Here is a 19,082-nt window from a genome sequence, read left to right as displayed (position 1 = left end):
AACACAGGAGCTAATAATCACTAAAGAGCTGACAGCTTCTGCAAGGGCTCCTCTGCCAGCAGCTGAGAGGAAGACACCGGACCTGGGGAAGGCGATTCCTTTCGGGACCATCTCCCCGGACCGGTCATCTCTTCCTGGGTCACAGCCTCGGACCCCATCACCAGCTGTAATATGTCACCCTTAACATTAAAAATGGAATTAGAAAATAGTAATTTAACAAACAAAATCATTATGCCAGCATGAGCAAAATAACCTAGAAAGCCTTGAAACTTTTCTCAATTTCACCAGCTGTAATATGTCACCCTTAACATTAAAAATGGAATTAGAAAATAGTAATTTAACAAACAAAATCATGCCAGCATGAGCAAAATAACCTAGAAAGCCTTGAAACTTTTCTCAATTAATGTGCAAATGATGGCAGTTCAATGTTAGCAGTACAAACAGCTGTTGTGCCTACCTAGACAGAGGGCAACTTCTGTGTAATGATGTGGGTTATTAAAATCTTTGGAGATAACATTGTCAGGAGCAGCACACAATGCCACAGCATTTATCATTCACCTACTGTATTTTTGTCAGTGCAGAGAAAATAAACACATTGCTTTCTAAGCAGGAAGTCAGATAGGCCAAAGCATGAATTTGAGAGCTGAGTGCTATCAACCTTCAGCAAATGTGAAGATAGCAGATATGCTTCAGCAATTGCATAAGGAAAATAAGTCTGTTCAACCATGTTGTTTTGCACTTTGTACCAGTAAATGTAGGTACAGAACTCAGCACTGCACAGACACCTGACATCCCAAACAGCAGGTGACATGTTAGCAATGGCAGAGACTGATGCATTATTATTCCTGTTGGGCAATCCAAGAGGTAAAGGATCATAGTCAGTAAAGCATTCTGGCACCACCATGACACCGAGAGCACTCTGTGAGCATTCAGGTTCCCTCTAAATACATTTGTGAACTGGGCAGCTCTGACTGGGATACTCATCAGCTTGCATGCTGAGCAGGGAGTCATCCACAGACAGACAAAGGAAGGGCTGCAGGGAAGGAAAGGGCTGAAGGCCTAAATCCAGAATGCTGAACTGGCGTTTGCTACAACCATAACAGACACAGCATAAAAGGCTCCTTATGGGGTGCTAGACAAAGAGAAACATTGCTTTGGGATCTGCTTTGGATTGAGCTGGGAAAGTGCAGAGTGTGGGCAAGAGCTGTTTTTCCAGTGGCTTTAAAGAACAAGGGAGATGCCCAGTGCCTTGTAAACCAGCCATATCAGAGTTCCCAGAGAGTAGAGCTGAAAACCAAGCTTTGATTCAATCTGAATCTACCTCTATTTCTTTTTCCATCCTTTCCAAAATGTTTATAGGTAGGATTACATGTAAGGCAGTGATGGTGTTTCCTGTAATGTCCAGCTGCGTCCCAGGATGGTGGCATGCAGATTCCTGTGAAGCGTTTTCTCTTCCAGACAAAGGGAAGTCTAATAAGGTCAACATGCTGATAAGGGAGCTTACAATTTGCCTTTAATTCTGCTTAGCCCATATTGCAATCTATTCTTGACAAATGCTCTTTGTATATATACCAAGACAAAATCAAAACATTTCAGACATGTTTCAATGTTCATTTCCATGTTGATTTCATAGTCTGAGGCTACCTGTTAGATTACAGAAAAATTCAAGGAAGCAGAATGATTTACAGCTCCTTTCAGTTTAATGTCTTCTCAAAACCTAATTAATACTCTCTCTGTCCCATAACAATGAAAACAATTATTTTATAAAGCCCAAGATCATTTTCTGATGTCTGTCCAGTCTGAGAGTGAAAGACTGGTATATTGGCAGCTTTGCAGTGACTGGAAAGGAGTAATGGCTGTCTATCAATATCGTACTGATTTCTGAAAGGTCCAGTAGGTCTGAAAACCTTTGGATTAGTGGAGCATCATGGTTTAACTCCAGCCAGCCCACTACATAAAGGAGATTTCTTACTCTGGAGTTGGTATTTCTGTTCAAAACCAAAGAAAAAAACCTTTGCAAAAATGGTCTATCCCTTGCATCACTGACTGTTTGGAGTTCATGTTAGTCTGTGCTCAGAACATAGCCAAAGTTTTATGCGTTTTTAACCTTTATCTCCTCCCAGACATTCTTTAGTACAGTTCCAGAAGCAGCCACGTTGGCAGTGCTGACAGAGGTGTGAACAGCAGTAGCAGGAGAGGGGCATGCTGCTGACAAAGTGAGACCTTCCAGCCTGCTTTGCATTTGGATAAATCTCTCATTTCTTCCTCCATAATTGGAAACCTTTGTTTAGCTGCAAGAAAAAGGGAATGTGGATGTAAAAGCTCAGCATCCTCACACTCCAGTTTTTCAGCTGGCTATTGATTAACACAGAAAAAGATTTCTCAGGGATAAGTAGAAACATTTAAATTCCAATATGGTTATTATTATTTTAATTTTTTCTTTTTTTTAATCTAAGCAGGAGACCTAGCTCCTCTTTTTACAAAGATCTACAAGCATGCAGAGAAATTAATAGCTGTTTTGTGTAATAGAAATGCAGAAAAGTGCCCAGAGAGCAGATGTATTTTGTTTGGACTTTTGCTTATAGGAATTGTAAAAGAAAATCTTTTTAAAACATAGTGAAACCTTTGCTTTGCTTTACTTCTCTGACTTTGATGTTAGATTGGAGCCTGCACTGCCTTTTTGAAGAAGCTTATAATGGAAATGGTGAGACATCCTTAACTGCAGCAGATCAAGTGATTTCCCTTGCAATGCAGCCCAGCGTGGGAAAGCAACAGCATTTAAGGAGACTAAAGGAAAGTGTGAACTGTCCCCAGAAGCCATTACATTAGTGAAGTTTATCTCAGCCGGGTAATTCACCTCAGTCAGGAGTGGAATTGAATTTACCATTGGAGCAGCAGCGGCATAGCAGTGCTATTTTGTGCTCTTTATCTAAGGTGCTATATATTGTGCTCAGAGATAAAAAGTCAACCTTTTTTTTCCTGAAGGAGACAAATTAGATATTAGCAACAATAAGCAATTGTTTCTTACCATGCAGACAACTTCTTTTATGTGTCTTTGCATTTATTTTGATGACCCTCAGCCTCACAGCTCCTTGGAAAGGTTGCAAGCAGGGATCTCCTTCCCCAGCTTAGTAGGGAAGAAACACATGGGCCACAGTCATGAGGACAGTCCCTCAAAAGACATCATGGTCATCTCACTAGAAAGGAAAGTGTTGTCTGCAGAAGCACAAGAGAAGAAGATCAAAGATGTCATTCTAGGCAGATGGGTTTTCAAAAATCTGTCCCTTTTGAGAAGACACTAATTTCTAATTTCTGGAGGAACTAAGTATTTCTCCACTCTTGACATCAATGGCCCAGCTTTGTAGTGTTCCAGGAATAACAGGCGCTCCTTAAGAGAAGCTAAATGACAAGGTTTGCAGAGCAGCATTTCTTAAATGCATCTGTTTAACCATAGCAAGCTGACAGCAACTTTCATGTCACCTCATTGGTTTCAGCTCTCAAGCCAGAGCATGGTTTATCATGTACTGGACAGCAGAGATTTTGGACTTAACCCAACTGTACTGCAGCAACAAGCAATGCATTTTTATCACAGAGGCACTGCTGAGACCACAAACCCCACTCCCTGAGGTGGCTGCAGCTTATTTGTTCCTAGTGTGGAGCCACTGTAAGGGCACAGGGTGTTTGTGAGATTACTGGTCCAAAAGCCCATCAGGCTGATGAAACACATCCTGCTGCAATGGAACCACTCATGTCTTTTTCTCAGAGGGCTTTCAGATGTACAGAGAACTATCAAAACACTCTGAGACACTTTCAAGAGGTAAGAAAGAGCACAGGCTTTTAGGCCAGATACTCACTTGAATTCTGTGAACCATGTCTCCCTCATGTGTCCTCCAAAAACTGAAAGAGGGGTACTCTTATAAACTTCAGCTAAAGTGAAAATACTACCAGTGGAGCTCATCAATGGAATAATTCAGAGCAGTGCTGCCAGGAAGGCAGTGGATCTTACTTTAGTAATGTGACCAATCTGGGCTAGACTCACTTCTGTTGTCCACCACAAATTGATACAATCACGATGGATGTCTTTAAAGCCCTTTCCCGCTATTTCCTACTTCCAAATGTGACCTCGAAGATGTTCTGCTCCTTCTAGCCTAAGGTACATATTTCACCTTCTGCAATTAATACACTTTCTGGAGATTCCCATTGTGTCATGTTCATTTTAAACATCATTATTCTATTAAAAGTTTTCAATCATCTCAGGTGACAAAAGGTGTTCATGTGCTTTTTAAAGGCTGCGAGCAGTTCTTCCCTTTTCTAGGCAGAGTCTAGCTAGTTTGTGTATGTGTCCATACAATTGTCACTCACCTAAATGAACAAGAGGAGAGTATGGGAGGAAGGATTTGCATGATTGATGGGAAGGATGAATTACTTTTAGCCACCCAGCAGTACAGTAATTGATGTCTGGGAGGCAGCTGCAAGTGCCACATAATAGCTGTCAGTGTCACAGATGGTCTGAGTGCTTTGATGTGAAGATAACACTGTGACAAAGGGATTGCCATGGTGTGAACACATCACCACCAATCTTGGCTGGCAACCTCTGGCAGCGCTGGCAGCACTGTTGTGCTGTCCTACACAGAAGACGTCTCTGACTTTCCTGCATCTGAAAAGATGATGATGTCTATAGAAAGGAAAACTGAGACATGAAAGCAGCAGCAGAGACATATGAAACATATGTGCCTTTCTCCCATAGCCTTTCAGATTCCTAGAGGCTAAGGGGTTTTTTTTCTTTCTTCTTCTTTTTTTTTTTTTAATTATTTGGTGCTGTAGAGCTAGCTGGGAGAGAAAAATTTCTTTCTGAAGACTGAGGCAACTTTCTAAGGTTCTCACAAGGTATTGAAAGTTAAAAATACCTCATGAGTTTATTAACTAGCTCCCATGTCATGCTCAGAGAGCACTTTCAGCTAGAAAAACAGCTCAGCCAGCAGTATGAGAGGGATTACTGCATCACACACTTCAGTCTCTGCACTCTCCTGGCACTGGAAAAGGCTCCCCAGGGAAGCGGTGACAGCACCAAGCCTGACAGAGCTCACTCAAGAAGCGTTTGGACAATGCTCTCAGGAAGATGGTGTGATTTTTGGGATGTCCTGTGCAGGGCCAGGAGTTGCACTCAATGACCCTTGTAGGTCCCTTTCAACTCTGGATATTCTATGGTTCTATGATTCCATGGTTCCATGATCCTATGACTCCATAATGAGTAACGTGATTTGAGAGATCAAAGCTCTGACTGTGTCCTCAAGTGACAGACTCAGGAAAGGGATCTGATTCGGAGTATTAGGAATTAGGCTTTTTGTTTAGATGTGGCTCTCAATCACAAATGATCACTCCTTATGCCCCTCCTGCATGATTGTTTATTTATTTGCTATTTATCTTGTCTTGACTATGAATTGTGGCTTCACCATGTGGAACAGTCTATCCTTTTTTTTCTCACACCTATGGATGTAGATCTTAAATGCTTAGATCCTGGGTTTCCTTGAAACCTGACTTGCACTCCTGTATATTTTAGAAATGCATTTTGCTGTGATTTTGACAGCATATCAAACAGATCGATAATCCTTCATTAGCGATGGTGCTTCTTGAGGCAGAGTTTGGATTAAAACAGAATTTTATGTTAATTCTGGCTTAATTCTTTCCTGATCTCTAATTTAGCCACGGAGGGGTCACTCTAGTTTGATAAGATCTGGGAAAACATAATGTACAAAACAAAGCAGCATATCTGGATGCCTTTAACCTTCAATGAATTTAGTTTGCTCATAAGACCAAATATTTATTTAACAGCTATTTAAGGTTAATGGAAGATTATTTTTAGAGATAATAATTTATGACATAAACCAAATACAAGTAAAGAAGCATTAAATGACTAAACAGATGCATGAAACTAATCTGTTAACATTCCTTTAACATGAATAAACAAACTGGTATTAATAATTTGCAGTCAAAGTGGGTCTGCACTTGTAGAATCCTAATTATGATCTGAACAACAAGATAAATATTGCCTCCCTCTTTTTATATCTCTAACTCCTTTAGAAAACAAATCACTCAAGATACTTGCATGTGTTAATTGCTAAAACCATTTTGAAAACCAGCTCTGACTACTGACTCCACTCAGTGGGAATTCCTAGGTCCTACCTTTACAAAACATGGTACACCTTCCCAAGTGACAGTTGCCCCAGTATGGAAAATTTTCTTGGACTGGGGGAGCAGATCCTGTACAGCCAATAGAAATAATTTCTCACCTAGTAGAAACTCCCTGCATTATGTTGAAATTCACAGGATTAGGATGCTTTGCACAAACTGAAAGCTTGGCCCTAAGGCTTGCTGTTTCTGAAAAGAAATGGAAGAGTTGTCTACAGCTGGACATTACCAAAATAAGCAGAAAATTTCTCTCCTTCAGAATGCAGGGAAGCCAACTTGTGTTACCACTGCACAAAAGTAGAATGTGTCAATTATTCCAAATGGCATTTAAAAGGAAGATAAAAGCTTGGTTTTCAAGGCTCCCAGACAAGAAAAGCCTTCATTCCAAACACTTGATTAGCTGACCTTAATGTGAGGCAAATTTTTTTGAGGGACAAAAGCTGAGCAAAGTACATTTTAGTAGATAATCTACTATCTTATTCACATGTTTTTCATATCTCAGTCATTAAAGTAGTAGAGTCTTGGCACATCCATGATCTCACATGCTAAAACACAGAAACCATTCAGTGTTTTTATTAGTAAGTGACATTAGAGGAATGTTGTAAAACACATCAATTAAACTAAATCGCATTTCACAAAATCTGTTTCAGTACCTCCACTTTGAGTCCAAGTTTAAAAAAGAGCTTTTCATCCATTAGAAAGAGATGAAAAAAATAGTACATAGATTATTCACAAGGTACCTTTTGAGGAAAATTTAATTAAAGATGACAGCAAGCAAAAAATAATAGCCCATGATTCAGCATATTGATGAACAAGATGAAGCAATTTGAGTCCTGCTTTCCTTGTGTTTGTCTTCCAGACAAAGCTGCTCTTCTTCTCCAAGCAAGAATGCTGTGGCTGTGAGCTGCAAAACCATGATCTCCCATCTTCTTTTGAAAAGAGACGGGAAGAGCACACAGCAGGGCAAGTGAGACCAATGGTTCTGGAACTTGCTGCACCACAGAAGAGTAGTAAGCACTACTAGTAGTAATTAGTTGTCTTGGTAGTAGACACTACCGAGAGTAGCAGGAAAAACATAACAAGGCACAAAACCCCTGCCTCTGTTCACTGTTGGATTTTTGGCATTATTGCCAAATAACAGTCATGGATTTCCGTTTCCAGCTGGAGAATGAAGTAACTCTGTATGTGTCCCTCGAGGCTGAGGACTGGGAGGTTAGAGAAAAAATTCCTTTACACATAGCTTGGGGGAACTCACTGCTGGATAGTGGTTGATTAGCTTCGCTCACATAGTTACCACAAGGGCATTTAGTCACTGAAAGAATGCTTCAGGACAAGCCTGTCTGGTTCCACGGATTTTGATGGCTCCACTGGGATAGGGTATTGATTTCAGTGGTGGTGGATCTGCTCTGCCATGTTTGCTTTTGCTCTTTGATTTTTTCAGTTTTAGATGTTCTTGTTCTGTGAGAATATTTCCTCTAGTGATGGATTGGGTGAGGTTAGGGATATTTGCAAGTCAGCAGGAAGAGTTCTGAAGACATTTCTTTCAAGTCATGGTCTTCTTTTAACACATGTAGTGATTTTTTAAGGACTTTGAAAATACCAATACAGGCAAGTTAAGGCCTGTGCAATGTTAGCAGATTTCTTTTTGTTGTGCAATGCCTGGTATTTGAAGTAATTCTTCCAAAATGCTGTCTGTTTCTCAGAAGCAGCATTCTTTACAGGTTTGTGGTTAACTTTACATCGGTGAGATGAATGTCAGCAGAGATTAACATAGAGCAGCTACAACAATATTGAAGGTTTTTGCTATGCATTGCAGCTATCAGAAAGGAGATTAAAGAATATTGGAATTCCACTTAAACCCTCGCAAGTGTCAGTGTGTGAAGGCAGAAGCCACCTTTGCATGAGTGAGGATATTGCCAGTGCTCTCGATCATAGTAGTGATGGGAGTTCATGCACTCGCATGTGAGTGTTGCCCTCCGCCCCTTACCTAAGAGAATGTGATCACACCTGCCTCCTTTTGCCTAATATTCTCAGAAAGCAGATCTGTAGCTCTCTGTGTCTCCTTCTCTTGCTCTTCCTTGTACCCAGGCTAGCCATCATAGACCTTGAGTTAGATATGTCTTAATTTTTTGTGGCTCCTCTTCAACGTTTCTACATTAAATGACTGATGGCCAAATATTGCATCACAGTCCTGCTAAACTGTTCAAGAAGGACACAGCATGCTGGCATGATCCATCATCCAGAGGTTAAGCAGGATCAGCCTTTTCATTCCTACCATTCTGGTTTCATGCTAGCTACTGATACTCAGTGAGTGGGATGGAGGTATAGATTATCTTGAGAGGCATTTTTCTGAGAAAATCAACATCAGTGAAAGTCTTCTTGGTACAGAAGGGAAATATGTCGTTTGTTTATTCCTCTGAGCTGCAAGGTTAAATGGAAAGGGGTTATCTAAAACCATAAATCTAGCTAAAATCCACAATGACTACAACCTGTCTTCCAGGTTTGTTCATTGGAGCCATCATGAGCAATAATCCTCTCTTGCTGTGGATTAGAAAAGCATCTCACAATTATTAATTTCATCTCAGAGATCTAACCCAGTGGATTGTCTGAATGGGAGAGACAGAGGTTGTCCAAGGCTGCGTTTCACCAACCCTATCCTTACCAGGCCTCCCTGAGACATCACAAGAGGCAGTTTCATTCTCTTTGTTTTTTGTAAAAAAATGAAGGAATATTGAAATTCTTGAAAATGGTGTTGACATGCTTATACATAGAAATTAGACTGTCAGATTTAGTAACAAGGAGGTTGCTTCAAAGTCATAAAGCTTTTTGCCTTCCAGGCTGTGAGAGATAGCAGCAGCTGAGATGTTGGAAATACAATATTAAGTGACATAGAAAGGAGTGAAAATGCAAAATAACCACTAGCACTGACTGAGTCACTTACACATCTTCATTTTTAGGCTATTTACCTCTGTGCAAATTGTCATAGGCTTGTGAAATGTATGGCCTTCATCAAAAGTGAAAAGAAGGATGCACTTTGACAAAATTATATTTCTGCTTTCTGCTATCTTTACTCTGCAAGTCATCTTATTGATTTCAGATTAACATGAATTAATGAAATCGTTCCTCTGAAAGTAAAAATCACAATTCTCTTCTTGATTGAATTAGCAATGCTGTTAATTTAAGGATAATTAGATGGAAGAGAGAGAAGGACATTGTTAGCATAAGCACCTTCCAATGAGTCTTCCCTGTTTCTTATATGAAGTACAACACAAAAGGAAGGAGTGGTGGAAGTAAAGTTCATGACATTTAGAAGCAAATTTTAGCCAACCACTGATTTTTGTGTTATATGGATGTATGATGGAGTGCACATAAATGCACTTCAGAAGCAAAGACAGCCTGATAAATGACTGCACTATAAACTTGCACAACTATAACAAGACCTGACCATTTGGATAGTAAAAGTCTCAGTTCTTAAACCTTCTTGCCTTTAGCATCAGGAAGTCATAACTAGCTGCAAAAAATTGTGAATAAGCTTTATAGTTTCTGTCTATGGCTTAAAAATTTTGTCTTTCACCTTGGCTCCTTCCACAACAGTCTGACTAACTACAACATCTCCCTGTGCCTCATGAATGTCAAAAAGCAAAATTCCAAGGACTCTGGTTTCTCAGACTCCTTTTTTTTTTTTTTCCCTTTCCTTTCTACAAAATATGCTTGAGGGTCTCATGTGCCAGGCTTTTCTTCATCCTTTAATTTTTCCAGTTTTCTTTTTTCTTTTCTTATTTAAGATGGTTTTGTTTTTCTATATTTTTCCCACCAGATCCTATTTTACACTACCTCCCCAAATCAAAACAGCTCATGCTGCCAGCTTCCCACACACCTGTAACTAGTTTGGGTTTATTTTTTCAAATAAACCAGCATTCACCCTATAGAATTAATATTTCCAAGTGGCTGTACAATTAATATAAATATGCATTTAATGGGGAGCATAAACTTACATAAGGATCTCTTCTATTAGAGAAGAGATCTTTACTGTAAGTATTTAAGTGACTCCCTTGGTATTGATCAGGTGTTTTCCACTCAGGAATACATCTCAGGTTGTATCTCACTTCTAAGGAGATACTGTAAATTTTTTTCCACATTCATTTTTTGTTGGTATCTGGTGTGTGTCTGGTAACTACTTAGGAATATCAAATTCAGCAGTGTCTTTACAATATAGTAGCATTTCCCACAGACAAAATACTACATATGACTTTTCTGTTTAATTCAGAGAGTGCTGATACTTCTTCCATTACCAGGATGCATACGTCATATTGCAAAGATTTGGTTTTAACCTGAGACAGCGGGCAACAAGATATAAACAGTCCCCAATTCTCAGTAGATTTTACTATAATAAGCATATGGGAGAAAACTGTGCTACTTTTTTTCCCCAACACTCACATAAACCTTGCAAAGCACAGGGTACTGTTCTATTTTAAGACTATGAAACAAAATGCAATAAGCTGGAAGGCATAACATCTTCCAGGGTTTGTAATCAATGCATCAAACCCTGCTTACTGCTGCAGCCCTTTTCAGTCAAATTTTTGTTAGCTGTCTCCTATGGCCTCCAATCCATGAAAATGTTTAAAAGCACAGAGATGCAATCTGATATATAAAATATCTGCATTGGAATGGAAGTTCTCTGAATTGCAATGTCACTTTTGGCAGTGTTTTGGCTAATTTTCATGAATAAAAATGAGTAAGCCTATTTCACTGCCAAAAAGACATAGCTGCTGTCTGCTTTGCCATCTTGGTGTTGAGGTGACAGACTGAAATACTGTGTTTCAAAATTGTGATACAGTTCAGCTAGAATTAAATAAAAAGCACTTGGGGGAGCATCTTCTCCATAAAATTGACACACTTCTTTCACCTTCAGGAAACAAAAACAACTGATGAAGGCTGCATTTCATGCAAGACATATAATGCAATTTTCATACTTGTTCACTTTCAATGAGAAACATGAACGTCCACTTTCTAGGGGATAAATTGTAAGTGTGCCAGCTGAGGCCTTGAGAACATCAGTGAATTACAGCGGCATGAAATGCCTGCTTTAAAATATTTCTTTATATTCATCCATCTCTTCTCGGATTTTTAGGTGTGTGACTACAAATTGTCTGTCCTGCATATGAAATACAGATTTCTGGAAGGGAGATCTCTTCCTTAACTACAGAGAAGAATGAACACGAAATGTAGACCTGACATAAAAGAATACAGTCATAATTCCTTGAAAGGCAAAAATGGGCCTTATTTTGCTTTTCTGTGTATTCTGATCTGATCTCCAAAAGCAGATTTGTTTCTGAGTAAAGGTGTAAATAGCAGATTCATTTGCTCATTGACACTGAACATCACACAAGCACAATCATTTTGGAGGTTACCCAAGGTGTATTCCTTTCTATCTCTAATGTCTCATTTTCCGGAAGCCTTCTTCTGACTAATAATTTGTGAACTATCCTCCTTGGAATTCAAAAATGCATTTCAAGTCAGGAGAGACAATGTTACTGTGGACCATTTAAAGGTCAGACTCAAATGACAGACATTAATTATTTCACCTAAGATTTTTGAAGTACCTTGCCTTACTGAACACAATTCTCCCAGGATGAGGAGCTCCACAGTACATCAGTCTTAGTAAAAACCTGGAAACCATAAGAATACCATAAAGTATCCCATTAATACCTCTAAAAGCCTGTCCCTGTTGGTCCTTTCACACCTTTTTTCTGAATTCCTGAAGCACACATGACATGTGAGGGGAGCTAAAATGCTACTGATAAAACCCTAGTGTCTTTAATTCTGAATATCTCTGCAGTGGCTTTTTTTTTTGTTGTGTGCTCCCTAAATTTTAAGTTTGCTTCTAAACATGATGATACTTGCACATACCACCTAAAAGTGTTAGAAAATCTCCTTTCCTACCTAACCCTCCTCGATCCACAGAGATATATTGCCTGGCTTCTAAACAACCCTAGTGTAGTTTATGAAGACAATTTGACCATTTCTTCTATTGTTTCCCCTTTTTTTTTCTTTTTCTTCTATTCTACCTCCAAAAATGTCAATAAAAATTCTTTATGTGCCTGAAGAAACTGTTAGAGGTTTGTTCACATTTTCTTTTTGTATAAGGAAGGGAAAAGTACGTACTTCCTTGAACAATACAATAAAGAGCACACTTCTTGTTTGCAAGAGAAAGTAAAAGAAGCTGCACATAGAAAAATTCTGTATCATTTGAAATCACAAAAACAGAGCATGAACCTCAAGGTTGAACTGATTTTATTACCATACAGAAGAAAATTGAAATAAAGAGGCAAAGCTGCCACTCTATTTTCAGAAATAAAATAAAACTGCACTCAAGTTTTCCCACAATACTTCACTGTCTTGAAAGCATAAAGTCTTTTGTAGGTTTATGATAAAAACTTCTGGTAATAAAAACAAAGACTGGCACAGGTTGCCTAGAGAAGCTGTGGCTGCCCCGTCCCTAGAAGTGTCCAAGGACAGTTTGGATGGGGCTCTGAGCAGCCTGGTCTAGTGGGAGGTGCCCTTGCCCACGGCAAGGAGGTTGGAATGACATGATCTTTAATGTCCCTTCCATCCCAGATCATTCTATGATTCCACAACTTTGTCATGACAAACTTCAATGTGGAAGAACACAGAGAAGATGGCAAAAGGATCATTGATGTTTTTGTCTAGGTTCGTCTAGGTTATGTCTGTCAAAAGCTACTGCAGTCCTCACTCTGGCTGCTCCCGGTCAAGTCATTCTGAAGCTGTTCACTGACATAATTGCTGTCACACAAAACACACAGAGATCATGTTAACCGCAGCTTTGAACATGATAGTAAAGACCCCTGCACAGACCTTTCCAGCACTGTTTATGCTGACATTAAATTCCCTATGCATATTTTTGCTGTAAAAAGCACCACATTTTTTAAATTGTTTTCTTTCCCATGTTGTTAATAAATTTAATGCTTGCCAGAGAGCTGTGTGGCAGCCAAGAGAAAAGAGCAAGAAGCTAGAAAATTACAAACACTTGTCAAAATTGCTTCTTTATGAAGCATCAACGCTACTGCTGTCATGCTTTTAGAGGTCACCCTTAAATGTCATGCTGAGAGGTGAGGAATATGATGGAAGGGGCAGTGAAAATTGCTGCCAATAAAATGCACTTTTCTTGAGGAACAACATCAGGGACTCAAAAGGTGACATACACAAAGTTACTATCATATTTCTCTTTTTTTATTAAAACCCTTCACACTCTCAAAACCTCCAGTCCAGCATGTGTGTATAAAATAAGTAATTATTGCAAAGAAATGTGATCAGCCCTTCAGGCAGCAATTATGATGTATAAACACGCTGTGCTAAGTCCAGAGGTCAAAGAGTGTGTATGTGTCTGTGTCTATAACATGGAGCAGAGCAGGTTATGGTGCCCAGGCAAGACTCTTTGCATAGCATTGAGATACAGCTGAGTCTAGTGAACTGTAGGTAATAGTTTCTTTCTGAAAGAGAATTAAGTTTGGAATACTTGATTTTTTTCATTGCATCTGGGTAAGACACTGATGACTCTCAGCAGCACAGTGAAGGAAGGTCTTTCAGGTGCGAACTCTAGACCCTGGTTTAGACCCTCTGCCAGGAATTATTTCTCCTCTCATAGCACAGCCTGCCCTGGTTTCCTAATGAATTCTCATTTAATACCTATGTATCATAATAATTTGGCTCCTCCTGCTGCATCCATGACAAGAGCGACACCACCTCTTAATAAAAAATAACTGCTTGCCCTGGCCTATGCTTCAGATTCTACTTTTGGCTATTATTTTCAAGACTGGCCATGTTTTTTTCATTACAAAATTATCAATATTTCCCCAGGTTCATAATTTCATATGGTGGTGTTGATTTGAAACTAAGATCTGCAGTGAAAACCTAGGTTCTATAATGAAAATACAGTCTCATCAGCAGACTAGAAATTATGGCATTTTTGTGTGGCTTTCAAACATGCAAAGTGATAGGAACAACATTTTGTCCACAGAATGGTTCTCTTTTACCCAGTGTGCACTGCTTATCCAGAGAATGAGAGTTTTGTTCCTTAAAATTGGGCTTTTTTATTTCGTTAGGTTTGATACAAGGACTTTCTGAGAAGCTGTAAGAAATCTATCTTTGTTTTGAAGGTGTTAAATACACAGCCACAGTGAGGGAGAGAGATGAAAGGAATTTGAAAGCATTTCTGTCTCCTGGGAGTTGAAATATCTGATCTAAATCTTTTCTTATTCTAAATATATTAGATTATCTGGTCTCCACTGGAAAGTGAAGGATCTGTTACATGTCCTTGCTATATTGTCTAAGTAAACGAGCTCTCTAAATCATCCAGGAAAATCCACTTCATGCTGTGCTGACATGAGTTAAACTGAGATATTAGTCCCGACTTTTATGTCTGTGGAGAGGATTGATGTAAGGGGGAGCTTCAGAGAAGTTACAGGTCTCTCGGCACAAGATCCCAAGTACCTCTTAGGATCTGGAGCAAATAACATTCCAGCACAAAGTCACATTGATATGAAGGGAAACACAGCATCCTGGGGAGCTGAGTTGTCTGGCTGAAGTCCACAGATATAAAAGCGAGAAAAGCAGACTAAGCCTTTTCTTGTTTCTAGGTTGAACTGTAACATGCAAACTAATTTTCAATTTAGAAATAAAAATGTTCAAATTGATTTCACAAAAGATTCTAGCTTTCTGTGGAAAATGCAGAGGATTTTGTTTCTGATCAAGAAATCAAATTACATAAATATTGCCTGCACTTCTGTAGTAAAAAGGGGCAGAAGAAAACTTTGAAGAGTGTCACTGAGAGTTATTATACATGTATACATACTTGCACAGTTGTCCTTGCAAGCCAGAAGCACCTCATCATGAGATACAGAGTTGATGGGAAAAGAAGGACTAGATTACGAGTTGTCATCAGAGTCAAAATCTAACTTTTGGGACAAAAACTCCTGGGAAGCTCATAGTATTTCAGGAAAGATCTATAGAGAAATTAACTGAAACAATCAATGTTTTCTCAGCCTTACAATTGTTGTGGGGTTTTTAGCAATGAGCAGGGCTGGGAAGATCTGCTGTGTGTTTCAACCATCCTGCTATCACAGAGAGGACCTCTGAAATATCCAAGTCATGAAAGACAGGCAGGAATGATATACCTGTGAAGGGATCACATCACTTGATAAAAATCAAAGCCTTCTGTCACTGTCATAATTGTCATTGAAGCTGGCATGGCTGTATTTAATCCTTATGGGTTTTCCCACTCCTCAATTCTATATTGCCATTTTTGCCTTTCCTACTGAAGCTAAATGCACTCTGAACCTTGTGCTTTGTGCAGTGAGTTATGAGACATTTTAAATTGTGGTGTATTGAGGAATAGTTTACCTCTGGCTCTCACAGATTTGATCTGAGATTTGTTCCGTAAGCTGCAGTGAGTGAGAAATTTGCAGCTTAAAAGGATTGAGTTATATTTATGTTCTGACTTATCCTCAGCTGTAATAGACTGAGGAATGTTTTATCTCTAACACTTGCACTTTGCTCTGAGATTTGCACCTTTTAAAGGGGACTGAAATTGTTCTTGTAGCTTCTCTCTCTCTGATAAACAGCTTGAGTTTCTGAGATCTTAAAAGAGTGCCACAGTGAAGAAAAGTTAAAAATTAATAGCATGTAATTCTTTGAGGCACAAATAAGATGCTGACCTCTTTTCATCCAATATGCATTTGATAGGAGTAATTTGGAGAGGGAAATGCAGAGTGACCTTAATTTGAAGGATGGTGTGCTAGTGAGGTCCCTCAGTCTGCCCTCTCAGTGGAGGTAGGGGATGGAGATGGATGCTGCAGCAAAGATACAGGAGTTACTGATGCATTAGAAACCACAGAAGCACCTGAGAGCAGCCACATAGGAATTCAGGCTTCTCCTCCCTAAGAGTGGCAGGATTTGGAGTGCCTCTACACCAATGCACACAGCATGAGCAACAAACAAGGAGTTCAAAGCCATTGTGGAGTGGGAAAACCTGGATATCTACGCAATCACAGAAACATGGTGGGATGATTCACACAACTGGAGTACTCAGTGGATGCTATAAACCCTTCAGGAGCGGTATGCAAGGAAGGGGAGGAGGTGGGGGAACCCTGTATGTTAGGGAATGTTTTGACTGTCCAGAGCTCCATGATGGTGATGAAAAGTTTGGGTGTTTATGGGTAAGAATCAGGAGGAGGGCCAACAAGGCAGCATGGTGGGAGTCTGGTACAGACCACCCAGCCAGGACAAAGAGGTAGACAAAACATTCAACTACAGAAGATGATAAATGACCCTCAGAAAATATTGATGTCATTCTGCCACAACATGGAAGAGCAGAAAATTGTGAGAATTTTCTTCTTGCTGGGTCTGCATATAGTAATTGATGTGACTTTTTTTTTTTACACGTTTTTTACAACATTTAGAGAGATCAAGGTAGTGCTTAATGGAGGATGTAACCAGAGATAAGTCAAGAAATTCAGCAATGCTAGGTGCTTGTGTGCACCTTGAACCTCTGACAAAATTTCACAGGTGAGTCCCTTGCTTTTCCCTGTGCTTTCAGGAGCTTACAATAGCTCTGACTCCCATTTTATGACTGGAAGAATGATGCGGGGATACACATAATTGTCTTACAATCCAATCTTTTGATCATCCGTTTTGGTCAACCTCCAATTACATTAGCAAAAGAATTTGTACCTGCTGAGAGCAAACAGTGGACTTTTTCTCTAGTTTAAAACTGTTGGCATAATACAAAGCCCTTGCTTGGGCAAGTATGTGTAGCAATGATCCTAAGTTCCAGTTCAGAATTGGCCATTTGCCCTGATTCGATTCCTATGTTCAAATAAATACGAGGAGCTGTGATAATTAGGTGGCTTATCCCCACCACTGCTGCAAGTGTGGGTCAGGTGGGTCTGGGGGGTAACAGACCACACAACCAGAAATGGTGACAAGGTCTTCACTGTCACTTTGCTAATGAATGCCATAATTATCTCCAGAAGATAAGAAACCTCAGGAAAGAGGAGGCAGAAGTATAAAGGCCAGAGCAGAAGCCCCATGAGAAGCTCCATTAAATCTCGGCTAGGCTAAACATTTACATAGCAACAACACTGCAAAGGCAAGGTGTGAGAATGAAAGGATTTGCAGTCCTCCATGATGGTGACAGGCTATCTGAGAAGTGTTATCATTGGATCAGGCACTCCCATGCTCTCCTACATTATATCCTTAACTTTTAAAAGGCAAATCCTTTTGCTTCTTTCTTGTTTCAGGTTTTAAACATGTAAAATCATGGAGTCCTTCATGTGTCATGCTATGATGTGAAGGATCATTAAAGTTTTACGAAGGTTTTGAAAGGAATTCCAGTTCCCTGGAAGTGGTCAGGGCACCAAAATATGCTGGCTTTTGGTCTAAGGTAGAAAATACCTCCAAAAAGTTTATTGGCAGTGATGTCAGTGGTCTGGGTCAACCAAGAACAAGCTGCTCAATAAAACAAGTGGTCAGAAGGCAACGAGGTCGATGACCATCCTATCCCTATTGCACACAGCAAATACTATCCAGCCTTGCCTTATGTTTCCAGGTTGCTGAAGGCTTTTGAGAACCAGCTCCAACTGTGAATCAATGGGTGTGCTGATTCCATCTGAGTGAATGAGTCTAGGTAATGGGGGATTTGCTTGATCTTAGGAAAACAACAAACCACAAAGAAATTGCTCAAGACCCTGCTCTCGCTTTCTAGGGAAAGCAGGGAAGACAGAGGGACAACTGCAGGAAATTGGGAGACATTCATACATAGATGTCAGGAAAAAAAAAAGGAGAGGGAGAACCTTACTGCAGGGAGGCTTTTGTGTAGGTGAAAATGTTAAGAAACGGCACTTAGACAAGACAGGGTGTACTTTGAGAGTAAAATTGAATTGATCTTGATATTTTAAAGCAAAGATTTGCTTGTTTTTTGTAGAGTTTCTAGGGAACTTGTGCCATCACAGACCACCGTGAATTCTTGTAGGTTGCTGGGGAGAACTTTCAGTTTTGGAAGGTAGAAATTTCCAAGTGAAATGGCTGCTTTAGAATTTGATACTAATTTATGGGGAGGAATTTACTGTGAATCCAAAAAGAACAGGTAGGTGGGATGAAAGCAAGCATGGGAATTTATTTTATTTCAATAAAGAGAAGAAAATGCAAGATAATTAAAGTCAAGATTAAGGAATTGGTAAGGAGTTAGGAAAAGCTATTCAAGTATGATGGGTAAGCAGAAAAGCGTAGCACAGAATAAAGTTTCTCTTAGTAACAGACAGAAAAGAAAAGGGGAAAAGTTATACAGACATACTGGGAATGAGACAAATGAAAGCTCAAACACGGGGCAGGAAGATTTCTAAGGTTTTCAGGAACTGTTTTTTATCATCAGGAATGGACTGAGAGTCCTTCACCTTGCCTCAAAAGAGGATTGGACTTGGAAGGTTCCCTTACAGTTTGCCTTTCTCTAATCTATGTAACAAACCAGGATTCTTTGCCATTAAATGACAAAACAGCAATTAATCATTGTCCTTTTAACAAATGAAGTATTTACTGACTTTTAATAACAGCTATTTGATTCTGAATATAGCAGTCCTTGACTGAAGAGTGAATTTCTGAAAGTGTAAATCAGTATGGTCTGTAAAAGGCATGTATTTTTGAGGGAGGACAGGACTCATAGTTTTGAACAGAAAATACTGATCAAGTCAGATATGAGTGAAAATTGATGCCTATTGCTCCTTGTCACTAGTGTGGCAACTAGCTGCCATTCACCCATTTCCGAACGGAAATACTTTTCCAAGTGGGAGTGCAAAGTGCTGATGGTGCCCAGCTTGAAT

The sequence above is a fragment of the Corvus brachyrhynchos genome, unplaced genomic scaffold (genome assembly GCF_000691975.1).
Source record: "Corvus brachyrhynchos isolate BGI_N302 unplaced genomic scaffold, ASM69197v1 scaffold229, whole genome shotgun sequence".
Taxonomy (NCBI): Eukaryota; Metazoa; Chordata; class Aves; order Passeriformes; family Corvidae; genus Corvus; species Corvus brachyrhynchos.
The sequence above is the reverse complement of the archived record's forward strand: the minus strand, read 5'-3'. Positions refer to the sequence as shown.